The 27,684-nt window shown below is 34.2% G+C and overlaps 1 pseudogene across 4 annotated transcripts in view; it reads left to right on the top strand.

Moving 5' to 3' along the window:
* The window catches only part of LOC149085606 (5-hydroxytryptamine receptor pseudogene), a 66,541-nt pseudogene extending 39,069 nt beyond the window's left edge, over positions 1 to 27,472 (top strand). For all 4 annotated transcript variants that reach the window (XR_016192891.1, XR_016192890.1, XR_016192892.1 and 1 more), the window contains one exon: positions 25,443 to 27,472. The product of XR_016192891.1 is annotated as a 5-hydroxytryptamine receptor pseudogene, transcript variant X3 (transcript). The remainder of the gene's footprint in view (positions 1 to 25,442) is intronic.
* The last annotated feature ends 212 nt before the right edge of the window (positions 27,473 to 27,684 follow it).

Here is a 27,684-nt window from a genome sequence, read left to right as displayed (position 1 = left end):
GACCTAATTGAGTTTCTATTTTAATTTATTTACACGCTCGGATTTGTTCGCTTCTCCTAAAACTCTAGCGAATGGTCAACATCTTGCCCTCAGAATACCACATTCTAATAGCACATTGATTGCAATTCGTGGAATAATCATTACTTCAAATCATGACATAAATGACATTTGTTCCTCAAATTAAAATTCACAATTTCGTTCATAAAGTTGCATGATGAGGACATACGCCAACCAAGAGAAAATTGTTTCCCAAATCACTCCGGACTGCTTATGAGCATAATTCAAACTTGATACTAGTCTGTGGTTTTCCCTAATAATTTCGCGGAATATAGACGCTGGTCAAATATACGTTTTAATTAAATACCATGTAGACATATTCGTATGTTATCTTATAACTTCGGAGCGCGGTTACAAATAAATATCGAACCCCTCATCCTTGGCATCTTGAATTCATAAAAACTTATTTCTGAGAAGGCGTTGTAATCCAATGTAATTATCATTGTGTTTTAATTTGTAAATGTAAAATTTCAATTACAGTTCTTGAAAAACCATTTCTAAAAAGAAAAACATTGCGGAAAAAAATAGCCACATATATACGAGCACCCAATTTTTCAACTGTAATGAAATTTCTGGACAAACTACTACAAAACATGTAACGCATAAAAATTAATTGAGAATACTGAACGCATCAAATACATAATTATGTTACGGCATAAGTATTATAATATTAATGCTGCAAAATGAACTTTTTCTTTCAATGGAATTTTTTTGTGTGAATTTTTTTCATGCAATTTTTTCAATGGAAATCCCAGACATGTCATTTTGTAAAATAATGTGTGCAAAGTAACCCTATATCCTCGAGTAACTCATCTTTTCACATTTTCTTAAAATGAGTAAAAATTCAAGGAAACAGTTATTTTCCGGATATTTATTACAGTTATTTTCCTTGATATCTCTGGCTGAGAAAAAAGCCATCTAAATCTGAGTAAAAATTGTTTAATAATTTCTAGAGCAATTTTTAAGGAGATTATTATCAAACAATTAACAATTATTAAAAAATGAATTTCTCACAACCTTAAGCAGTAATTGGCATTTTTTCATAACTAAAATAATAAAAATCTGATTTTTATAGAGAACACTATAAAATTGTTAAAATTGTATGCAAAGTAACAGCAACTCACGATGTGTATTCAGACAAATACAAATATACAAAAACAACGCCACAACAGGCAAAATGCCCAACGAGGTGGCTGAGAAAAAGATGCCCATAACAAATATGGCGGCAATATATAAAGTGAAATAATCCAGTTTTTATGAAACACAAAATAGTCTTTGTTCTATAAATTTCCGTGGATTCTCAAGCACTCATAACACATTTCCTGACTCCAACGCCACTGATGGAAATTTTAGCTGTGTTTTTCCTTGTTTTTTTTTTTTTTTTCGTGAAGTCATGATAATAATTGACCGACAAATGTAAAGTCCTCACTTTCCTTCTCGTTGGCATTTTTTTCAGCAATAAAGTAAGAATTTTGCCCACAACTGGAGATAACCCGTATTTTCCGGCGTAAAGATCTCGAGGTTTTGTAATTTCCGCTATGAAATTTGGGTTTAAAAATAGTATAGGGGAAAAATGGCAATTGAATCATCTACCAGCGGTTTTACAATTAAGGTATCCAGACTACGTTCGAAGGAACTTTTCTATGAAATGTAATAAAGTTCACTTTATTACCATTTTATTTTTGGTGAAAGGTTTCCCGAAATGATGAAAACAATAATTTTTTTTTTTTTTTTTTTTTGGGTGGGAGGCTTCCTATGTTATTTTCTACGAAAAAGTAATTTTTATGCCAGATTTTAAGCAAAATCCATGTAATATTCGAAACACGATCGCCAAAACATTCCACGAATGGGTTATTTTGTTATTTTTACAATACATTCAGCATGTGATGGTGCGAGTTAGGAATCAAAAGGTTAGAGGTATGCTCATAAGTTGCACTCAAATCTGTTAATGTACGTGGGAATTTTTTTGAAATTTCACTCTATATGTACCGTATGTAAAACACTGCAGCTAGACAAATATATACGATAGATAGTCTTAGATTTTGGTTCATAATCTCAACAACATACAGCAGAATATCATATTAAAATTTAATGATACAATGAATAGATTTTTAGAAATCATGTTTCAAACTCGAGTAAAATGTGAAAAATAGAAGCTTTTATTCACGTATTACTTGTATGTAAAAACGCAACACTAGGCTTGTTTTGGAATCACAGTAAACACAGTATATAATAATAATTAAAAATAAATAAATAAAAGAAATAAAGAAAATCAATATTTCCTTCCAAAATTACCTTTGACCCTTCCAAATGACAAAATATTAAATGAATTTTAAACGTTTTTGAAAGTAATTTTAAAAACTCCTTCAATAAAGAATGCGATCAATAGGGCTAGGATTTATATGACTTTCTGCACATTATTTTTATTTTACTACATATTTCACTATTTTTACTTTATAGAACATATTTTAATGATTTTAAGGCGTTATTTTGCATATTTCTGCATTTTCAATGAGAAGTCATTTTTTTCCTCTTGCCATGTCATTTTTTACTGAAAGACTAATACAAGGTCAAGATTTTTAAAAAAAAAAAGGATGATCTTAGTGTTCAGAACATCTTTACATATTCGTCCTAGTAACAATAGTAATTCCTTCGCCGCTTTTCTTAAAGCTAGAGACAGAATTTTATACAAAGTAGACCTGTTGCACGCGCTAGTATTATCTTCAAGGTTACTTGGTGATCCCTCCAGTTCTCTTCCCATTGTTGTTTCCCCCCACTGTTGTTCCCCCCACTGTTATTCCCCCCCCCCAGCAGTTAATTGATTTATCCTTTCCGTGGATTAAATTGATTTATCATCGATGTTTTGTGTTCAAGAAGTGCTGCCGTCTGTCTTTGAATTCAGTAGGTGGTTTTGTCTATATGTGTATTACCACACAGTACAGAAAATCAAGACGAAATACAGTCAAACTTTGCTACAAAGTCAAAAAAATACAAAAAAAAAATTTCGTACTTAACAAATTTTGTATTAACCTTTTAAGGGCGTGGATTATTTTATCTGCTATGCATATAGAATGCGATAATAGCGTACCCCGAGAAATTTTATAGAATACGTGAAACCTAATATTCACGTTTCCAGCGGATAGAGGGTTTACCAACAAAACAGTGAACCGATTATGTCCAACGTAAAAAATATTTAATTCGTATTAAGCGAAAACTATATTGAGCAAGTTTACCTTGAGTATAGGTTCGACTATACTCCCATTTCATCATTATGTTCATAGATAAATTTGTATTCGTAAGTTCCTTCATCTTCTTTCAGTTTATTGTTCTCAACTGCTTGTTTCAATGAGAAAAACTCGCACTACTAGGATTTGCAAATAGAAATAGGGACTTACTTCCAATATTGAAAGCCTAGCAGAAATTTTTTTCATGTGTTCTGACCTATAGATATCTCAAACCATGGAATATGAATTAAAACAGAGGGTTTTTTCTTTGAATTAGTAATTTTTGGGGAATATTAGTCATATAATTTAAAGAAGGCGATTAAATTTACTTAATTTTGCCTTGTATAAACAATTTTCTAGTTAGTTATTCGAGTTCATACAATTTACTTCAAAAAAGCGTGCGTACCGACAACTGTCCGTATTTATTGCATGCTCTTCCGAGAAAGATTGAATGCTCTCATGCAAACGAAAACGAAAATGAAAATAAATTGAACTTGTCATATTATAGAAGTGAACTTGTAGCTCTTAATTTCACGGTCTAGAACGACAATTGAAAATTTTGATTGAAAGAAAACAATATATTCTCTACCGTGATGAGTTCTATGTTTTCTAGGAGTTTTTTTTCAGTGTTGAACAAAGGTATAAAATTAAAATTATTTTTTATGCATATCATAGGAGAAAAAGTTGAAAAGCTTTTGTTTTTTTACCGAGCTGACGCTTTGCACTTTTAATTAATAAAAATTTTATTATCACTATTTTTTTTCTCATAAACGTATTTGTTTTTCTCTATCAACTGGATAATTCATGTGGTATCGTTCAAATCATGTATATTTGTAACAGAACTGGTTCATTCATATTGAATTGTATTCAGTGAATCACGCTGAAAATTATGCTACACAAGGGGAAGTGGTAAATTTTGCAAGTATGTATGATCTGGAAGTGAAAAATATTTTAAGAAATAACTCGAATACCCATTGAATGTTTATTAAATAAGAAAATTTATTCAAATGACATCATTTATTTTAAGGATTGACGAGGTTCAACTAAAATGAGCTAGAAATTGATAAACATTTGAAAAATAACAAAAATTGAAGGTATGTAATACACACGGTATTGTGAAAAAGATCATGAAAAATTGAAACATTGTTTATCATTTAATTTTGATAAAAAAGCGGTTTTGAACAAAACATTTATGCAATCCAAAAACATTTAATACAAGGTATACGGAAAACTGGCTGTATGTAGCGATGGTGATTTTTGGAAAGAAACATCCATATCTGCCTCACGGAGACACGAACCCCCGGTCTCTCTTACGAGAGACGCAGGTCCATGTCCCCGTAGAGTCGGAGATGAATTTTTATTCCCAAAAATACCAGCATCTCTAAATATAGCCAGTTTTCCGTATATCTTATATTAGCAAGTGGAGAGAGGACATTTTTCTCTACATAAAAGCATTTATTTTCTTATTTTCGTATGTGATTACTGATTACCGTGAATCTCCTCAAAGAATCATTATATGTGTAAGGCACACGTTTTTTATTTGTTTTGTATTAATCAACTGAAATATCTATTAATTAACTGAAACAATTTGTGATTGTTTTCGGCTAATTTTTGTGACAAGTTACTCTAACAGATAAGCACAAAAGAAGAGTATCGTCACCAGAGTAAAATAGTTGTTTACATGGTGACGGATTAACCAAAATCCTTTCGCACATAGAAGAAAAAAATAATTATTTCTAATAAGAAAATTTCACTGCTGCTTGAAAAGGAGCCATCACAGAGGAAATCCAATTCTCCACAACACATTCAGACTTAATTCCAGACGTATTCGTCGCTTTCAAGAAAAGAATTTTAATTTCAAATCAATCACACACGAATAGTGGTGGTACTTTGAATTTCCGCTTGGTTTTGGTCCGAAGTAATTAACAACTTTTAAATGAAACTAAACAGAATAGGGGTTCAAATTTAGTTGTTAGATTATTCTGTTTATCTTTTTATTTCTCCTGTAGAACATGAGAGAATAACAAACATTTCATTGAACTTGTTCATTAAGTATAAGGTAGTGAGAAAGTTACATTGTTTTACCAAGTAAAGAAGACTATACAAATGACGTCTATACATTTCTAAATTTATTTGTCAAACAAGTCATTTTTTGTCGTCTAAAAGAGAAAGGGACAAAAAATGCTTTTACAAGTTACAATTTCGATATTTATGATTTCTTTGTTTTTATTTGAAGATATGATTTTCTAATACTCGTGTCTTAAACATATATTTTTCTGAAATTTTGTAATTAATTTTTGCTCTTCGGAATTAGTTTCTTGCAAGAAATGGTCTTAGTATCTGGTCATTAAAAAATTATTTGTTTCCTAAAGTGCATTTTATTAAGCGCTTTTTTGACGTGGAAGACTTCCTCGTTAACATTGAAGCAATTAGTAATGTCAACGTTATTAATGTATTATCACATAACACACCGTCACTTGGAAATGAAAAATATATATATATCTCTATATCGGAGGTAAAGGGCACCATGTCACAAAAATGAAATTTTACAGGAGAGCAGTTTAAAGGTTTTTCTTGTTTCTTTATTTATAGCTTGCTTGTTTATGGGTATTTTTCAATAAACTTTTCTACATTTATTCATTAGAAGGACCCATGAAATTCCCTGGGCGGATCATGCTGATCCCTTCGGAATATATGAGGATCACGTTATTATTAAAAAAAGTACGGACTGTAACACTAAGTTTTAGGGTAGTAATTTATTAGTTTAATAAACCTTATGGATATGGTGACGTTTTACCTCGGACATAGTGCATAATGCTTCTACGTTTGATTGTTAATAAAAATTCATTCTATCATATGCAAAATTGATTTATTCCACTCTTACGACAAATAATATGCATTAAATAATATTAATGACATCAATGCTGTAAAAATGTTGATTGATATTAAAAAAAAAGTTTTGTATATCAGTCAAACTCGTTTATGTTCGTGAACTTCTTTGTAATCTCGGGCGTTGGTAGGCGTTGTTAAATTCATATAAAAACCATGACACACAGAAGGTAGAAACAGCAACAACGATATCAAAACTGCATATTTTACCTAAAAATCGGTAATAAATCATTAGTGACGGGCAGTAAAGCTTCAGCTTCAGGCCATCTAATGACTTTCGTTTTTAAATCAAGTTCTTTGAAGTCATCATCAAAAGAAGTTTTAAAAAACAACTTTCCAATATCATCTTGGCGCAGTGCCGTCTTGACGCATGAGCCCACCCGGACACGGCCAGGGGGCATGCAATGCAGAGGGGACCTCATGAAAAATCAGATCTGTTTAAAACTTTCGTCAGTAAGCATGTAAATAGGTAGGCAGTCATTTCTGTTCAAGTAAGGGGCCACGGAAAAATTACCTTTGCCCGTGGGTCCATGATGCTCTTCAGACGGTCATGTCTTGACACACCTGAAGGTGAAGACATTTGCACATTAAAATAGATTATTTATCAGTATCAAGATTTCTCAAGACAAAAAGAGCTTCTTTGCTTTTTAAACAATGAGGTGAAGTCTTCGCATTCCCCATATTGTGTACCGTGTATTTAGGTATTTGGTAGATGTTTGGCGTACAAGTTGTTGCCAGTTTCATGGCATCCGTATTGTCATGTTTGATGTTTTTTTCTTTCTGTATGATCATGAACTGCGTCAGCTTCCATAAGCGTGTGGCTCTTTAAGAAAAATTCGTTGAATCTGTGGGAGCTTTTCAAAATCCAAAAAAAATCCGTAACAAGAGACTTATTCTTATTTTTATCATAACAATTGTCCATATTATTTCTTGAATGGTAGAGGTATCACATTATTTGCTCATTTTAACGGACACGAAGCCAGTGCTGGCGTGGTTGTAAGATGCTCGTCTACCTCTGTAAAGGTTGCTGTCATGGTTCCGGGTTCGAACCCGCGGGAAAATATAGATATTTTCTTTAACGAACTTGAGGCGACCACCAATAGGCAACGCCTTCGTTTTCAACCCATCTCATCAATGGCAGTAAATTGCGATATGGCCAGAGTTATGTGAAGTAGTACTTTCCCGCCACTAGCCCCTTTACTTTTATCCACGTCATGCAATATGCTGATGAGCTGGAGAAATAATTTTACTTTCATAAATAGTGAAATTTCCGCGTGGGGAGGTGATGAGTTTGCTCCTCCCACAATTATAGGGACCCTAACAATTAAACAACATATTCACTGACTAACTAAACGTCTTTTATCCAGGTCACGGATCCCTCCCCAGTTTCTTATGTCTAACTCGGATCTTGACATAGATGCACAAACTTTTCGGCTCGCACGGGCCATATGACAATGAAAACAGGGATAAAATTGATTTGAAAATGTGCAATTGATGCTGGAATAACTTTTGCATAGTTACTGGCCCACAATCAATAGTGCATAATTGTATCTAGAAACCATGTATAGTAATTTGTCCAGATGGTGCTCTATCCTTCACTAGTATACATAGAGGTACACGGCTTCAAGTCTACTTGGTGTCGTTTGCCTCTAAACAAACTGTGACATGATATTTTTCGTGAAGTGAATATCTCTGGACTTTATCGAAATAAAGAACTTGGTGTCCACAGTACCTATGTGTAGTGTAATGAAAGTACAGCAAATAGCGTTATCCCAATTTTGAAAAAAAATGGACATATAGAGCGCTTTACCTCCGGCATACAGATATACATTCCTTTCGTTGATCAACACCGTTTTATTTTATGTTCCGCAGGGTAAATAACAATTTACTGTATTTTGATTGTAACTGAAAACTTAGGATTTCTTATTGAAAAATCTTGTTTTTATACTTCGTTTTCCGCTTGATCAGAGAACTGAAGGAAGATGAAAATGGATTAAACCACTAGACTTTCCCAATCTAAACTTTCTGATTTTCTTCCTTACCTCTATATGTGATTGGGCAGATTATATATAATCTGATTAGAAAAATACTTCGAATAATGATCATTTAAGTGCAATATGCATTCTATTAAATTGTTTTCTTAACTAGGACGTAAGGAAAACAATTTAATGATTATACATTTTTTGAAAGTCATAACAACTCAATTGTTTCGATTAATCAGTTTATTGCATGAGTTATCACTGTATCAAATCTTGATAAGAATACAGTAATTATTTAAATCAATGTTCATTTTGCTCCACATATCGCTCTCTCTCTCTCTCTCATTACATATTTTTTATAGAAAGCGCGTTCAACTACAGTCGGGTAAATATCAATTATCATTTAACTTATCTGCAAATGAATAACATTGAAAAACTGTTTTAATTACATTCTTTTTAATTCATTTACTAAAAATAAAATGATAGCATCTGACATGTTTATTATTGCTCTTGGCATTAAGAATAAATTTTAACTTTTCACATATTTTTCTTCTTTATCAAATATCAGTCTAGTGTTGAATTATTGATCTCTCTCACGAGATGTTAAAATTCATATCCCTTGAGCTATAAACTAATGACGTAAAGACTCTCCACCCTAAGAGTCTGCATACATCATTCGAAATAAAAACTAGAGACACGTTTATTTAGAAGAGAAAAAAAACGAATTTATATTCTACAAATTAAAACAAAAACTTCAAAATAGCAAATAGTATTTTTTTTTTTCTATCATTGACATATGGTTCGGCCTTTATGAGTGCAGTAACATATGCCCAGTGATGAAAAATTTATTATTTGCTAGTGCTCTACATTGTTTTCCTTCCCTTTCCGTCTCAAAGTTTATATGATCCAAGTAACAGTTCTAGTCATTAGTATTAAATATATGGGGATGTTTCAATTCATAAATAACGAATATGAATAATTTTCTCCCTTAATCATCGTACTACCTTTTAAAATCACACCAAATGCATTGTAACAAACTAGTTGTGATTTTATGTATTTATTAGTAATGACAAGATTTGATGAGAATGATTTTACTTGAATCATTTGATAATTTTTGTCGCACCACGGTCATTTTCTACACACACGAGGGCTAATTCGACCGGGACCTACAATTTATTGCCGATTCCGAACGGCAGGCTTGTTTTTTATACTCATCGAGAGGTTGGTGCGCTAACCCCTCAATGTAGGACTACCTGCGGTAGCACTCTTTTTCTGTGGTCATGTCGCCGTTTCTGTTGTACCCCTGTGTCAGGAATGTTTCTGACAAGGACGAGCAGGGTATCGAACTCGTGACACCTCTGAACATCCTAACGTCCATAAAATATATAAATTTTTAATACATTTACATGAATAACACATATCACAAATTTTTTTTAGCAGTGTATTTTCCCACGAGATTGAAAACTTGTTTATGCGGTCGCAATTTTGAGAATAATGTAGGGAAGTACAAAATGTGTAATGGAAATTTAATTTTTTTGGCCTTTTATATATATATATATATATATATATATACTTATATATATATATACTTTTCTATCTATTCATTAAAAACTAATAAACTGTACACGTTTAGTCCATTCCATCCATTACGGGTTGCATTACGTTACGGAAATATTTTTTTTTATTACCCCACATCTCCATGTTTTAGATGATTCATAGTAACACGGATTTCAAAATTGCATGCTATCACTATAAGGTCTCATCAACCGTTGTCGTTCCATTGCTGGATATGTATTCTCTAAATTTCTGTATTTTTCGCTGCTTGATCTAGCTTGCTTTTTCTGATCTTATCATTTCAGTTTGCTAGAACATGCCTTCTTGGACATTAAAAATTTGTTGGATAATTATTACACTCATGAAAAGTATTCATTATTTATATTAGCCCATTAACTTCCAAAATTTTTTTTGAAATTTTTGGCCGGATAAATTATATATATACGCAAAAAATTGTAAACGTAAAACACTTAAAATTCCAAAATCCCCAAATGAGGATCGTGGCAGCTAATGGGTTGACCTAACATTATACGCAGTCATATTCAGGATACATAGTAAACAGGAGGTATGTCATTTTACTGGCAAACCGTTGATCCTAGAGGTATACTTACAATTAAAAAAAGTTTTCAAATAACGTGTTGTACTCAGATATGTAATTCATGTTTCAAGGGGTTGTATAATTACTAGAATAAAAAAAATTAACTTTCTAATCAGTCCCCGTGTGCCCCAAAACCCAATTAGGACGTTGTTTCCCTGTCTGATGTTAACAAAAAAATTTCCGTGTTCCTAAGAACTGCTTTAAATATGGGTAAAATGGTTTTTTCCGCATTTAACGCTGTTTTTAACACCTTTCCTCCGTTTTTCGAATTCGATTATTGCAATGAATATTGCACTTAGAAAGATGAAATTTTTTATTGATATGAGGAGAGACAGGGCTACAACTTTCTTATTGGATTCTTGGGCACAAGGGGACTGTATAAAAAGTTCATTCTTTTATTTTAATAACTATACAACCCCTTGAATTATGAATGACATATCTGAGTACTATACACGTTATTTGGGAATTTTTTTCTAATTGGAAGTATACCTCTACGATCAACGGTTCGCCAGTAAAATGCCATACCCCTTATTTGCTATGCACTCTGTATATGTCTTGATGATAATAGCAAAAATTTCTTTCCAATTTGTTTGTATGTATGATATATTTTTGTATTCATATCCTCCACAAGTCATTTAAATAGAACTGATGAAAAGATAATTTTGAAAAAGTTCTATTTCAAATTGTTGGGTATTAAAATATTGCTGATCTTCCTACTCATGATTCATAAAAAAACAAGAATAAAATTATTAAAAGCTGTACCAGACGTTATTAACAACTTTATCAAATTCTTGAGTATATTCAACTCAAATTAAATCAGTGAAACTGCTCGATGAAAACTCACAAATCAAAAATTCGACTCTATTGTGAAGAAAAAAAACTGAACTTTCGTTAGTTTGATCGTTTAATGCTATCTTAATTTCATAATTTTTTATTATCCATCAAACAGGATTGTGGGGAAAGGATAATTTTTTATTTAATTTAATTTTATATTTTCATGTGTGAGAACGAATTGCAGGAATTTCAAAAGTAACTTAATTATTTGATAACTAATGAAATTAACACGTTACTAACTAACGAATATGCATATTCAAAAGACGAATTGGAATCTTAGCTTCTGAAAGTAGAGGGTACGATGAAAAACAAATGTAAATGAGTGTGAATATTCATGGGGTGAAACGATTGAAAAAAAAAGCAAAGTAAACACGCAAAAGCAAATACACTCCTGTCAACAACAGTTACAAGTATAATCCATATCATTTTGAACAGAGTAGAACATCCCAAGGTATTAGCTCATTCGTTCGGTTACTCCCCATGCTTTGCATTACTAGGCGATTCTTCCAATTTTTTAAGAATTCTCCTGCTTGCCATTGTTGCCCGACAGTGAACTTTTAAAGATTTAAACTTATTTTTTGGGCATACGCGAGAGGGAACTTTTCTTCAATTTTCTACGCTTTCAGACCTTCTGCTCTACCAACTTCGCATAAAACTCACAAGGGACCAAGTATAAAAGAGAACGCAGCACTCGCTTTGAAAGTATGTAGTCTATTGAAGTATTTTGCTATTTTTAACGCTTATTTTTTCTTCTACTTTGAGTGATACAGCCTAATCCTTGGACAAAAGCATCTTGCTCAGCTGTTTTTGAGATATAGAGTTAGTGAGAGTTAGTGTAGAGTTACTCGAGCACTACATATACGTATTTCTGTTTCTAACGGGTATCTCAGTTACCAGATGATATTTTTTCCCGAAGGTTGTATCGTGTTCTAAAACCAATGCAAGAAGCATTATCTACTTTCAATTTTTGAGAGCTTGGATTTCTAGATGCAAATAACTTACATTTTTGTATGAACAAATACAAGTATTAGAGAGATATAGATGGCTTCTATTATTAGAAGATATAGATATAGATAGATACACATACCTTGCCCGGTATGCAAGAGGGCCTGGGTTCAAGTCCCGGCGGAGACGTGATGACTTTTCTTTCCGAGCTCACCTCAGCATAATATCCGGAAAATAATTGTTTCCTTAAATACAAGTATATTTGAATATATACTTGTAAAGTGTCTAGCACATTGCGTATTTGAATGTTTGGGCCATTTGTAACGATGAAATTATTTTGTTCGAAACGAAATAAATTGTTTGTTGTGCTGGACAAATCATATGCATCGTCAAATGAAACTTCTCTCAATGCTGGAAATTTCAAAACTATTGTTAGCTCGCAAAGTGACTGTCGGACGATCAAATCCTAATTTACGTACGTATATTGAAAAGCAGAAATGTCGACTGGGTGTTTTTTTCACGTGAGCCCAAGGCACCTAAATTTATGAATTTTTTCGTTTCCAGTTTCTAGATATTGATAGTGTTTCACACCTGATTGTTTGAAATGCTTTTTTTTTATTTTAGTATTTCAACTAAACCTGATGAATAGTTGCAAAACGAAAAACGATTCAATGAACTGAATTGTTTATATTTAATTCTCTATATGTGTTATAGTTTCCTGTCCTGTTGTAATTCTGAGTGACCAAGTACTAAGTAACGTAAATATACGTATGAATCAGTATTCTCTTCATAAACGCTATTAAATTTTAAGCAACTGTTTTGACAAAGTTTCGCATTCTTACTCTACAGCCATACGTTACGTTTTCTGGCCTCTTCACTCAAAGTATTATCAAGTCAAATTCTTTGCCGTTAATTTTTGAACCTAAACTTGATTGATGAAAGCTTCTCTTCGTCAGAAGGTCTACAGTACTTAAACAGCTCTCAAGGGCATTAAATCATACAAGCAAAGTTTGTCAAAGGTTTATCCAGCAACTGCAGCGAACAACAGTAATCTGTATTTAACGAGAAAATGGTTTCTCTTATTCACAGAAAATGATTAATTTAAAAAAGTTTCGAACTTCGTGAAAAGGACGAAACATCCAAACGTTCCAACGGTGATTTTGGACATATATTTTAATAGACATACACTCAGAAGAGCAATGCCGTTCATTTCCTCTTTCCATTTAATAACCCCGTGTGGGTGAGGCACATGAAGGCAGGGTTACGGTAGTGTAATCACAATGATATACTCGCTAATACTACCCAGCGTCTTAGCAAATGTCCATTTTCATTTCTTAACGGCCACCATCGTTCTCTTTCTTCCTGTTCACTCTTCTCCAACTCTTATTCCAAAAATAATTCTATGTCCATTCTTTCCCTTTCTTCATTATCGATACAGATGACTCAGTTAATATCGAAATCTAGCAGTGCCAAAACGACTGCCTGTGTCGTCATAACAGAAAATGAGTTTGGGGGGTATTCTGTGATGATGTGCGTGTCGTTGACTTTTACTGAACGTTTTTCAATGCATTGTTCCCGTTTCTGACACGTAGTTGTGATTATGATGGCTTCATTTATTACTATCTTTCTTCTTTCCTGTTCTTTCCTGAATACCTTTGGAGGAAGGAAAAAAATACGATGCATTAATGCACCTATATGTTTTGCGTAAACATATATTTAAGAGAGAAATACGAATGAGATTCGAAATGGAACTCTCTAAACCTTCCATTCTCGGTAGTCGAATAAAGAATATTTTCAATGTATTCTCGTTTGTTTCAAAATATTAGAACACCCCAGAAACTCTCGAGCGCAGTTTATGAAATGCTCATGTTGGAAAGCAAAAACTTCTGGGGTCTGGCTGTCATTTGCATATTATAAGAGGCTCTTCTTGAGCATATTAGTTGTGAAAAATTTGCGTATATCAGATTGAATGCCTTCTAAAATGTCAAATTTTTTTTTTTTTTTTGTTACAAAAAATTAGAACATCTGACTTACAACGGATTATTGCATAAATACTTTGATACAAATGAGTATAAACTTAACCGAATAATTGTTGTACGTCTTTTTTGGTTATGTATACAAACCTAAAATCCTACAAGTCTAACATTACGGGTACAAAATTTTCTACAAACGTGAAATTACGTGTGTATCTACTTGGACAGTATGATAAAAATCATGTGCTGATATCGAAAGAATACCTTGTACTGCGGCCATCTTTGATCATGGATTTTATGCATCAAGACATTGAATCAATAGGTCTTCGGCATAAATATGGATAGGACCTCAACCCATTGTCACACTGTTGTAATAGCTGGATTGCATTTGGATAGATTCTTTTGTTTTAGCATAACACCACAATCTCAAGATAGGATTGTCAGGACGTACATCATCAGATGTCACGAAAACACAAAAGCAATGGTAAAGTTCGATATACATAGCTGAGTTCTTGATGGAGGCTTCATTTTACATCTTGAAACAAAGCCTTCAGCTACTGTAACCAGAAAATAGAGACCAATACATCAGAAGACTTCTTGGATGCTTGTGTACGTACGCCTATATAAATTGAAACAAGTACAAACTGTTCCTATAATACAGGGTTTGCACAAATTAAAGACACGATTTTAAAAATTTATAGTTTCAAAACTATTGCACATAATACTGTACAATCTGTGATACATAAAAATAAAAACATTCAAAGTTTTTTCAACATCACTCAATAGATGGCAGCACTTCCGTAAAATGCAGTGACTGAAACTAACTGAGCCATTGTTTTGTTCATTTTCTGTTACAAATTTCTAAATGCACGCTGCACAAAAGTAGCGCAAACAATACTTTCATATTCTACAAAAACTTTTTCTCATTGCCACCATTTTTAATTTCAGACACTACGGAAGTGCTGCCATTTATTGTGCAATGTTAAAAAAAAAATTCCGAATGCTTTTTTTGATTTTTATGTATCACTGGTTATGTGAAATGGTTTTGAGAATAATTTTTTAAAATAGTGTCCTTCATTTGTGCAAACCATATTTATTGAAAACCAACAATGCAGAAAATAAAAAAATATCAAATTTAATGTGTAAATAAAAACAATAACTCATCGTATAAATTAGAATGAAAAGTATGTAACATTTATAGCTCATTTGTTTTCTCGTATCCAAAGAACACAAAGTAAAAAGAAAATGCATAAATTTTATCAAAGTTTGATCGAATCGAATGGATCGAAATTTTCCTTAAAGATGTTCTGGTTGAAATTACGTATAAGCGTTATCTTGACATACTTTTAAGAAAATTCAATAACGATCCGCATGTTTAAATCATGAGTAAGGTCCTTAAATCATTCATTACAATCATGTCAGGTTAAAAAGTTTTATAACCACTGAATATTTATGGCACATCTAGTTGGAAAAATCAGCCATATATTTCCGACATTTCCTTTCAAAAAATTGAAAATGTCGTTTGCAATTTGTTTTTTAATCTGTCAATGTTTCGTAATCATTGTTGAAGTGATTGACAATCATTTAGTTTAGTTTTAAATATAAATAAATCTATTTACATATTACTATCCTCACAAGATTTTTCTGAACTTTCTCATGTTTAATAACATTGAGTTTAGCGAGTATCTGTCAAAAATGTAACACGGCGAAATGTAGCGAACGCTTAATATTTAGGATATTTCATTGAATAACACTCGTTTTTAAAGTTGACATTAATTATTCTGTAGGTCATTAAATAGAAACTCAGGCTACTTCCAAAATCGTTTTCTGGCATATATCAAAAACATAAACATCTCAAAATCATAATTGTTTTACAGTAACTGTAATCTGAATTTACATGACAAATCGAAGGACCATTTGCTACCAAAGGATCACATCGTTTTGCCACATCAAGGCTATTCTATGCACACGAACATCGATTCTATGCACAATCGATAGTGATCGATTAAACGTCTTCACGTTCAAGCAGGGATTCAATCCTAGGCCTGTCAAGCCAGGTTTAGATATGCTAACCCACTGCCCAACGGATCAGTTAATGAGTTATCATTTTTCATGAGAAAGTATTGCATGTACGGTATATATGGAATTTTTTTTCTATCAGATATTTCGTCACTTGGAAAATTATTTTCTCTAGATTTGAAACAGAAAACAGAAATTTGAAAAAGTTACAAATTTCTTTCCATTCCAATGAAACCACGTAATTCAATAAGATATTTGATTGATGCTCTGTTTTGTTCAAATCATGTATGACGAATAGAAATTTTTGCCGGTATTTGACAGAGCTTAAATATATAATTCTATGTATAGAAATTATTATGTTTTTCAAAAAAAAATCCATCAAAATTACATGTTATGTAATGAAAGTCGGAATAAGTGAATAATCGGATTTGGATTATTTGATTCAATCTAATATGTAATCAGACCGTCATGAAAAGAAGTCTAGACAAACGTCTGCTTTTGGGGCGGCTGCTATGGATACTAATTGTTTTAATTCATTTTCACCCTCTTTGAAAGTGATTAATAATTATTAAGTTAATTGCTATAAAAATGACTATGATTAAATATTCCGGAAATTAAATTTTTCCGTTTACCATTAGTGAACCGCCAAGTGATTTTATTTTTGATTGCGATAAATCCATCTTGTTTACAACCTGCTATAAACCCTTTACATCCCTTTTTCCTCACAGAATTGCTATTTGTTGTTGGGTAATACATATATGATGATTTGTGTAACATGAAAATTTATTTGTTCTATCATAGATATTAGCTCGTAACAAACTAAGATAATTTTAATTTGTTAACAGTAATTATGTGTTTGATGTGATAATTTCAGGAAAGTGAATCCGTTAGCGAACATTAACGTTATCATAGTTTCAATCTTGGTATATAGATACATTTTATTTTATAAAACTTCTTTTTTAAACTTTTAAGTTGATTTAAGCTAGAAATCCATCATCTTTCTAATATCATGAATAGAAATACAATTTTATTTCTTAAATGTCATTTTAAAAATGCATTTATGATTTGTTTCTTGACTTGGCATTGCACTGTTTCTGAGTTTTTCGTGGGCCAGCTTGACTTAAAAAAATACAACAAGGGGCATGAACGATTTTGAATAAAAACCCTCTTTTTTCCGGTTCATGGTTTAGCCATACAATATACTGATGTACGTAATTTTAGGAGGGATATGTGACTCCCGCTGTTCTTTTATCTTTAGGGAACTGAATAGCATCTACTGAGCAGTAGAACACGAGAAACTAAATTCTACTTATTTTATCGTATATAGTGTAGCAAGGAATCATGTACTGTATATCCTATTTCGAAGAGAGATATCCTATTTAAGATACAAGAACACACAAGAAACAATACTAAAGTCAGTATTTCGAAATAAATTGCTTTGGTACTGTTTGGTACTGATTCGGTATCAATACTTAAATTTATATATATATCTGATATACTTATATTGTTATTCAACACTTATTATGGTGACACTTGGTAGAATCAGTAAAATTAAAATACATTATTTTTCTATGTTTTATAAAGTGTATATATAATTAAAGTTCCGTTTTGGGCTTTCTTAAGCCTTAACTACCCATCACAAAATTAAAAGACTTTTGGAACGTTTCAATGAAGGATCGGAAAGAATGTTTCTCTAAATACGAAAAATCTACACATACCTTTTGGTGTGAAATCACCGTGTTCGTAAAAGAGTTTCACCAGCGAAGCATTCATTCTCGTGTAAACTCACGCCATACTCTTTGTTGAAGAAATGAGAATGATGGTTGCTTAGATACCCTGCCCTCAAACTTGAGCAGTTTGGTCAAGTTTCAGGTATTTTTTGGTCAGTATGCTTGCAAAAACATAGAATGTGTACTATACCATTTGCATAGAAATCACCATCTAATGGTGAATTTAAGAGCCTCTTCATTCCACTCCTAATTTATTTCCTATTTCTCCATTAAGACATTTCCGAAGTTCCCGTATGTTTCTGATGGATAATTACAGCCGCAGACTGCTCAGAACAGAGGAACTTTATTTATGTTCACCCTGTATATAATTCTTTAATTTACAAAATAGATGCTCCACTTTATATGTGTATTTCGCAACCAGCTCTTCAATTGTTCAAGATACTCAAGCTCATTTCATTTCCCAAAAACGAAAGGACACTAACAAACAACCTACAAAAAGGATCATCGCGAACAAATATACAGCTTTGCAACGTCTGTTAATACGAAGCTCATGAATATTTTAGAATGAATTTCACATAAGATTAGCTCCAGCTGATCTGGAGAACCTCTTTTTAATTCATATACAATCCGAGGTGGCGACTGGCAATTTTTTAATGTCCGGTGTTTTATTAAGTTGAGGTGCGATGGGTGCTCTGTAAATTTCTTTTCAAAATAATTATATAAGGCAGAACACACCATCGCAAAGTTTCAAAAAATATAGAGAAGTCTATATTATACTATTTTTTAGTTGTTTTTTTTTAATTAATTCTTTTTTTGTTCCCTTTCTTCCAAAATCACCATTTCTTTTTCACATACATACTTTTTTTTCTCTAGTAAAGTCGCATCAGTGTAATTTATGCTGCGTTTTCAATTCATAGAACTATCGTTAGAATAAGCTCGTTCACACTTGTTCATCAAAGTCCTTCTTATGTCTAATAATGCGATTGATTTACCTTTCCAAGTAGCTACATGAACACGATAACGATCAACTTAACGAAGTCAGTTTCAAAAACTTTGCCAAAGAACTCAAATACATATGTTCAATCAGTCCCTTATACGAATCATTCGCATCATACAAAGTGAAAGTACACCATCGAGTCACATTATTGTAGCCACTTCCTATTTCTAACATCAACTGTGTGTAGCTGCTGTAGTATAGCAAGTGTCCCAATCTGGTTTGTTGTAAATACGCTGTGAGGTGTAAGTATTCTGTAAATGTATGACACGTTGAATAAGCTATTTATCTTTTTTTAAAAAAAAAAGATGATTATCGGCTTTCCAGCCAAGCATCACCCTATGTCTGGAACTAGACAATTTTTTTTTTTTAAGTTAAAGTTTCCTTTATTCAATATTTTTAGAAACACAGTGACAAAACATTTAGCGGATAAGCAAGAAATATATCTTTCTGAGATATAAACGTGCTGTTGTCGCTGAAGTGCACCGTAACTGGACAAATGACACCACTGCATTTAACTGAAGTAAAGATAGCGTAGCAGCAAGCGCAGTGCATGCGAGAGGTGGATGTTACGAAAAGGGACGTAAAGATCCAACAGCCTCTCTACAGTTGAGTGTCCACAATTCATTGTCCAGATGAACCAGGGGAAAAACCGGGCTTTTATCTCAAACGTCAGCGTGGCGAATCCTACTTTGTATGGTGCTCAAAAGCAGATGAATAGTTACTGAAACCAAAGTAGCGAAGTTGCTTCAATACAATTTTATCGACTTCAGTTTGGAAGTCAATATTAAAATTGGACCTCTTTTCTGATTGGCAAATCGTTGGTTGCTTCCTCGGATGATGTTCCTGGGATTATATGAGATCTTCCAGAACGGTAATACGACATAACATCTGGCAATAATATGTTTGAAAATTTTAGAAAAATCAAGACTTTTAGATACAAATTTTCTGGTTCTCCCTCCGGTTTGTCCGAACTTGAACCCATCGAGCACATTTAGGCCAAAGTCGATAATAATAATTCTCTCTGTGCACTATTAGTCTTCCGTCAAGTACTTTCCAGCAAGCTATTTAATGGGATGCGTTTATTTACCAATATATATTCATATAGATCGATGATATTCCCAACAAGGGCTCAACTGGGGGGGGGGGGGGGAGGACAGGCGGGTCTGGTGTCCCGGGCGCCGGACCAGAAGGGCCACCGAATTCACCCTTCAACTGCGTCTTCTACATGGAAAGGAGCGCCAAAACGCTGGTTTGCCCCGGGTGACAATTTGCCCTGTAGTGGCGGTCCTGTTCCCAACGTACGGCCCACGCCCCACAAGGGAGCAATTTAAGAATGAGTTTTTCTATTAAGGCTTGTGTTTGTGTGTGGAACTTTTCTGAACTCCCACCATTACATCACCACCATAAAACTTTAAATTTATAATTTTAAACATATTTTTTATGACGTCTTTATTTTTCTCTTTCAGTGTAAGAGGTTTTACTAGAGGTTCTTAACGTTTTGTGTTCAACCGACAGTATGTGCCAGTGAGATGAAGTTAGTCTGAGTGGCGCAGTAGTAAGATGCTCGTCTTCCACTATGAAAGCTGCCGTCAAGGTCCGCGGGTTCGAATCTGGACAGGAATATCAGAAACAAGTTCTTTATCTGCCGAGCCTGGGGCGTCCACCGAGAGATGGCGCCTCCATTTCCCACCCAACTCGACTGGTTGGAAATTGTCGTATGGCGATATATGACCGGAGTTGGTGTTGTGGTAAAGTAGTAAGATGAAGTTCACGTTCCCTTTTCAAAATAATATTCTGTATATAAAATAACATGCCCTGACTAACTGATTCATGAGCACCGAGCCGAAACCGCTGAAACTATAAATATAAAATTTTGTTAGTATATATATATACAGGGTGATTATAAAAAAACTATCCCGACATATGGGCCCCTAACTGTCATACCATTCACAGAAACTGAATGAAATTTTGGCATAAGGTATTTTGATGTATGCGCTCAAGAATGATATGGAAAACAACAGTGTCCCTCTAACAGTTACGGTTACAGTGAGAAAATTTCGAAAATATCAAATGTCAACACCAAGTTTTTTTGTACTGGAATGCGATCTCCATTGTGAGAAACCCTAAATAGCGTTCGAACGGCAACTGTAGCATGAAAATCACCGGCGGTAGATAGGCTAAAAATGAGGACAACCAATAAGGACAGAGAAGCAGCATAAAATAAAGCATTTTATTGTGTTTCACAAATTTTCCACATGACCTTGTGGAGGACTAATCAGGCTGGGATCTCAGCCGAAGAAACGGTGTGACGAATGAAACGAACATTAATGCTCTGGTGCACGGCAAAGTCCTTTTTACTTTTTCCTTGCCTAGCTCCGGGGATTTTCGTGCTACAGGTTCCATTCCAACGCTATTTAGTGTTTTTCAGTATGGAGATCGCATTCCAATACAAAAAACTTGGTGTTGCCATTTGATATTTTCGAAATTTTCTCACTGTAACCATAACTGTTAAAGTGACACTGCTGTTTTCCATATCATTCTTGAGCGCATACCTCAAAATACCTTATGCCAAAATTTCATTCAGTTTCTGTGAATGGTATGATAGTTAGGGGCCCATATGTCGGGATAGTTTTTTTATAATCACCCCGTATATAGTTCCATTTCATGGTGTAAAGACTCACTATAAGAAGGGTTTTTTCAAAATTCTACACCTAAAGGGGGTCATAAGGGTGTTCAAAGGTAAGAGATAAATCACGCCGAGCCTAAACCGCTAAAGCTGTAACTATGAAATTTGTTCAGTAGTTTTATCTCATGACGTGAAGACCAACTAATAAGGGGCTTTTTGAAAGTAGACTCTTAAGGGGGTCATAAGGGGGTTCAAAGGTAACATATAGAAAAATCACGCCGAGATGAAACCGCTGAAGCTATAAATATGAAATTTTGTCACTGTTTTTATTTTATAATGTAGAGACTCGATAAGAAATGATTTAGAAAAGGATTACCTTTTGGGTTTGATAATACGATTAAATACTCGACGTTTGGGTTTACCCAAAATTCAAAACGAACACGGTTATACGCTGTGTTCGTTTAAACTCGACAATAAAACTGCTCTAAAAAACGTATACATTTAAATGAGCATAGAAGATACGTAAGCAACCAAGACCTTAACCGCTCATCCATAGCCCAACACTGCTGGTCCTTTGACCATAAATTTGACTTCTCTTCTGCCAAAATCATCCAAAAATGTCCCTCACTGTCTGACTTGGATTTCTTCGAATCACTCCACATCAACAAAAACACAAACCAGTTGGTCAACGACCTATCTAGCACACCTCCCTTCTCAAAAATCTGGCAACAGTTTCTACAATAATTATTCTTCTCCATCAGCATCACTATCACGTTCTCGGTTGTGATTGGCTCCGCCATTTTTCTTCTTTTTTCCGTCCTCTTGCTCTTTTGTTGCCGGTTCATTTTGAATTTGACTCTTGCCTACAACAGCGAGTAACTCCCGCTATAAGGAGTTTTTTCAATATTTCTTTTTCTTCTTTGTTTCTGCTACTCATGAAAGAACTTCTTTTAGTTCTGAAACGCGTATAGCCGTGTTCGTTTTGAATTTTGGGTAAACCCAAACGTCGAGTATTTAATCGTATTAAGAAGTGATTTTTTGAATTTCACCTCTGGGGGGGGGGGGCATCCATAAGGCAGTTCAAAGTTTATATGGGGCTATCAGGGCCGAGCCGAAACAACACCACCTACAGAACAAGGCCTCCGCACGAAGCTAGTGACGTCAATGAGAAGTCCATTTCTCGTATTGCCAATGTATATACTGCAAGAAAAGGTAAAGATATTGCATGCGTCGGCCTACTATATCCAATGGCAATAGAGGAAATGGCCTTCTTCAGTGACGTCACGAGTTTCGTGCGGAGGCCTTGTTCTATAGGTGGTGTTGGCCGAAAGCGCTGAAGCTATAGATATGAAATTTGTGTTCAGTATTATATTCTATAATATAGATACCCAATAAATTGGGATTTCTGAAAATGCAACCCCCAAGGGGGCCATGAGGACTTCTGTTATAGGGGAGAATCATCGTCGAGTAATATTCAGATTACCAAATCCACGCGAGTAAAGCCGCGGGTAACAGGTAGTCCTGTATATCGCAATGTAGAAACAATGTTTAAATTGTTTTCTCATCCAAGCTCACGAACCCCCCCCCCCCGTCCTTCCCCCAAGCCTATCTAAAGTGTACTGGTTAACGGCCATTGCATTTTCGACCAAGTAAATGACCTTTTTTGGCTCCCTCAACGTTAATAAGAGTTTACTTTTTGAATAACAAGAATTACAAGTAGCGGGGGTATGGGAAAAACTCTGGGGGGGGGGGAGGGTGATTAAGGATGCAAAGAAAAAATAAGGATTTGACATTTAAAAAAAACTTTGTTATTGAACTGTGAAATTTCATGGGGGAGGAGGTACACGTCCTGATGCTTTGATCGGGCATGGCCGGCAATATATTTCAGCTTTATTTATTTTTTGTTGTTGTTGTGATTTACCAAGTAATATCCGTAGAGGTTAGGTATTTTTGTGGCCTCTCAATTTCTTTTTGCCTCTGATTTTAAACAATCTGATAAACGTACGCCATGCAATGTGTAATAACCCAGATTTATAGTTCCAATTAGACAAGGGGAAAAAAGCTCTAAACATTTCCTTTGGGAGATTTCTGAGACGAGTTTTTTTGGCACATTTCCGCATGTCTGGAACTTTTATTGACTTTCCGAACAAGAATAAAAAGTTGACATATTCTCACACAGTCACCGCATTAGGCTTTCCTATGCACCTGCTTGTGGATGTGGTTTTTTCCGTATCATGTGTTTATTTTGACGAGGGAACGGGAAACAGCCACTAAGACTATCGTCTTATTTACTTGGATGTTCTTCGACTTCCTGAACTTTTTAGATAGAATTAAACGTTGTTTTCTCACGGATCATACATTCTTTTTTATCCCCGAAGATTTTTCTGGAAGAACTTTGAGAAATAGTGTTTATCTTAAATCTGAAAAAACGATAATTAGAATAGCATGCTTTTATCGTCATCAAAAGCAGTATTGATATTACCCGTTTACTGTTGAATCAATATCCAAATCAAGTAAGGTTAATTTTTTTATCATGTACATCGAGTACACTCACGGATAATGAAATTTCCGCACCACGAAGTAAAAGTTATGCAATAATAAAACTATGCAAACACGTAGATTGTGACCTGTTGTTATGTAGATCCAAGTGTTGTCAATATACGAATCATCGTATATCCTGCAGTCATAACAGTGGAAGCACAAACCGCATCCCCATTAATAACCGTGTAGTTGCCGCTCCAGTGGCCGTGTAGGACAATATTGCATGTCTGTTTGACTCCTCGACAGATGATATTGCAGCATGTACAACAGAACGAGGTGGTATGAGATGCAATTAAATATGACCAAACGATGTACCGCAAATTCAGCCGTAATTGTACTGCTGCTCTGTTTTAGGAATCATTCATTTTTATCATTACGCCAATAATTTTCAGCTCAATCAAATCTCATTGAAATACTAAGCGGATTCAACTGCTATTTTTGAGCAAAAGTGTGACGTCAGTATTATCGCTATAGCCAATCACTGTTCGCTATCCTGCTCTTTTTTTCAATGATTAGATGCCACTTGGAGTGGCAAACCAGTTTTTTTCTTAAAAAAGGGATAACGATGAGTCCGTTCTCCTTGATAAGGCACCAAAGCTCGATCCTTTCCTTCGGGATTCACGAAATTTCGCGAAGGGCCATAAAGGCCCTTCGCGAGATCCCCGGTTTTAACCCCACCGGTGCCACAGTGACGGTTGCCTGTGAAGTTAGTTTTCTGTGGTTACCAACTTCGCGAATGCAAGCCAATCTCCCCGTTTAAAAGTCTTGCCACAGAAAACAACAGGCTTACAACGATACAAATAATTCAATCATTACACTTCACTCACTTCATTTCTGAAATATAGATGCCAGCACTAAAAAATCAGATACCATACTATATGCGCACGCAGAATGTTAGGTACATATTCCAGACTTTTCCACGAAGCTGACCTGGAGGAGATCTCGGCAATGGGATAAGTCCGTCGGCAGAGTTCAGGCGTTCATTCATTCATGCCCCTAAAGGCCCGTTTACACTAGTTTAATAACATTTAGTTAACTTAGTTTTAAGTAGTCAAGCAGAAAAGTTTTGTCCCTACGTTAATTAACAAGTAAACAAGTATTTTAGTTTAGTATATAACCAGAAGAACGAGCTTACGAGGCCATGCCCACCGGTTCATGCACATAGTGCCTACTTAATATAATAAATGGGCTGGGTGTGCTGTTCTACTTGTCAACGTAACCTCTAAATTGTTAATTTACAATTACTTAACACACTGTTTAACGCTTGAACTCACTTAAAATTTATGTTTAAATTTATATTTGGTTTTTAAATTACTTAACCCGTGTGAACGGACCTTTACTATGTTCAGGTAGTGTGTTATGATTTAAATATATATTTTATTTGATTTCCGATTTATATTTTTTTTACACTTCTAGGTTTCCTACATTTGTAATTGGGAAAACGTTAAAATATTTTTTATGTATCTATATTTTCAGACTTGGAAACAAGCTCAATTTCGAAGCGATCTATAATCATGAATAGCACTCCCTGCATAATAGACGGCAACCTCGATAGCTGTAATCTGACTGATATGAACGATAACAATAATGAAAATTTATCATTCATCGCGGAACTGATGGATGACCAGCTTAATACGACCAATTCGACAGAGATATTCATTGAAGTATCTCCACGTTTTTTAAGGCAGATAATTTTATGTATCACATTAGGGACAATAATTTTATTGACCATAGCAGGAAATACTTTGGTAATTGTTTCGATTGTTAAGGAAAAATCGTTGCAATGCGTAGGAAATTCCTTGGTTGTATCACTAGCAGTTGCTGATCTTCTGGTAGCATGCTTGGTTATGCCTTTCGCGGTAATTTCAGAAGTAGCCGAAAAATGGCCGTATGGAACGGTTCTTTGTGATTTATGGACATGCTTTGACGTTCTTTGCTGCACAGCTTCAATACTTCACCTTCTAGCTATAGCCCTGCATCGATATTGGTCTGTTACTAAGCTAGATTACATTAGGAAAAGAAATGGATTCAGAACAGGCTGTATGATCTCTGCCGCTTGGGCAATAGCTTGCACAGTATCGTTACCTCCAGCAATTGGATGGAAGGATCCGGACTTTGGGAGGCGCGTACTTGAAGATAAACGATGTTTGGTAAGCCAAGATGTGGGATATCAAGTTTTCGCTACTTTTTCTACGTTTTATGGTCCTCTGAGTCTCACACTATTCTTATATTGGAGAATTTACAAAGTAGCGAAACAGAGGATACGAAATCGTCCTGGAAATCGAGTTGTTTTGGGTACACAAAAAGTTTCTGCTCAGAATTTGGCACCCCCGGCATTAGAAATGAGTCCAAAATCAGAGCTCTCAGTATCAGTTCAGGATTCTGATAATAGTACAGTCAACGGCAGTACTGCAGGAAACAGTAATACTACAACTCCAATTCACCAGAAAAAACGCCGTAAGAAAACAAAACGCAGCAGCATCGAGGCAAAGCGTGAAAAAAAAGCTGCTAAAATTTTAGCGATCATCACCGGAGTGTTTGTTGTTTGCTGGCTTCCATTTTTTCTGATGGCTTTGATTATGCCCTTTTGTCCAAATTTGGAAATAAGCAACTTGGCGGCAAGTATATTACTTTGGCTTGGATACATCAATTCAATGATTAATCCCATTATATACACGATATTTAGCCCGGATTTCCGAAGTGCCTTTCGAAAGCTGCTCTGCTTCGAGAGAGATCCGGCTCGAGACAGAAACAATCCTAGAATTGTTCTGCAAGGTTCAAAAGTTTAATGGGAAAAAAATTATAAAAAGTAACTGCTATCAACTCAAACTATTGAGTAATTGCCGTGAATATATGTGCTTTCATTATTATGAATGTCACGAGTAATTTCAATTGTATGTTGCCCATCTGTGCATTAACTCTTATCTGAGATGGTAATAAGGTGTTTTTAAAATTGTCTCTGAGCTTAAATGTGTAGGTTGGAAAAAATCTATGTACATTATGACTTAGCTATAGCAGTTGTAATCATAAATGTGAAATATAATAATCTGTTTATCTGATGTATTCCACGTCAAGATGTTGCAAGTGTAAAAGAATGTAGACAATAATGAAAATAATTATCTATGTGATTTGCCGTTCTCTGTTACAATGCTTATTTTTTACCAACAATTCGTGTTTCTATAAAATTATGTGTTGAGAAATGACCCTGACCTTACAAATATAGTATCATACCTATATTTCATTATATAGCCGAAGTTGAAAGTATAAAAATTCTTGTTTGTTGAAAGTGTGCCTGAACATGAAGCTTATAGTTTGTTGAATTTCAACAGCAGATTGAATATACGGACATCGTTTTAAAATGAGGCTGCATTGACGATATGATCTGAATGATGGATATTTTTATGAGATTACATTTACAAAATCTTGAACCATGAGAAATTTTTGAAAGACTTTTTATGTACTTTGAGCATGTGGGAATCGATTATGTATTTATATATTCGTCGTGATTCGTGTATACTATGAATTTGTCTCAATAGTATATACATATATCATTCATAGATGTTGTGAAAATTAAAATTGTATCTCATGCGTAGATGAATAAAATAATTATGCCAAAATGTATCGTGTTTTTTTTACCAATGTTCTTTAACCACTGATGATAAAAAAAAATTGTCGTAAATATTTTGAATTGTACAGGATTTAGCTTGCCGCATGCCTG

This window comes from Pholcus phalangioides, unplaced genomic scaffold (genome assembly GCF_987345545.1).
Source record: "Pholcus phalangioides strain wild (caught in Gottingen) unplaced genomic scaffold, Ppha-v1.0 ptg000007l_1, whole genome shotgun sequence".
Classification (NCBI taxonomy): domain Eukaryota; kingdom Metazoa; phylum Arthropoda; class Arachnida; order Araneae; family Pholcidae; genus Pholcus; species Pholcus phalangioides.
The sequence above is the reverse complement of the archived record's forward strand: the minus strand, read 5'-3'. Positions and strand labels throughout refer to the sequence as shown.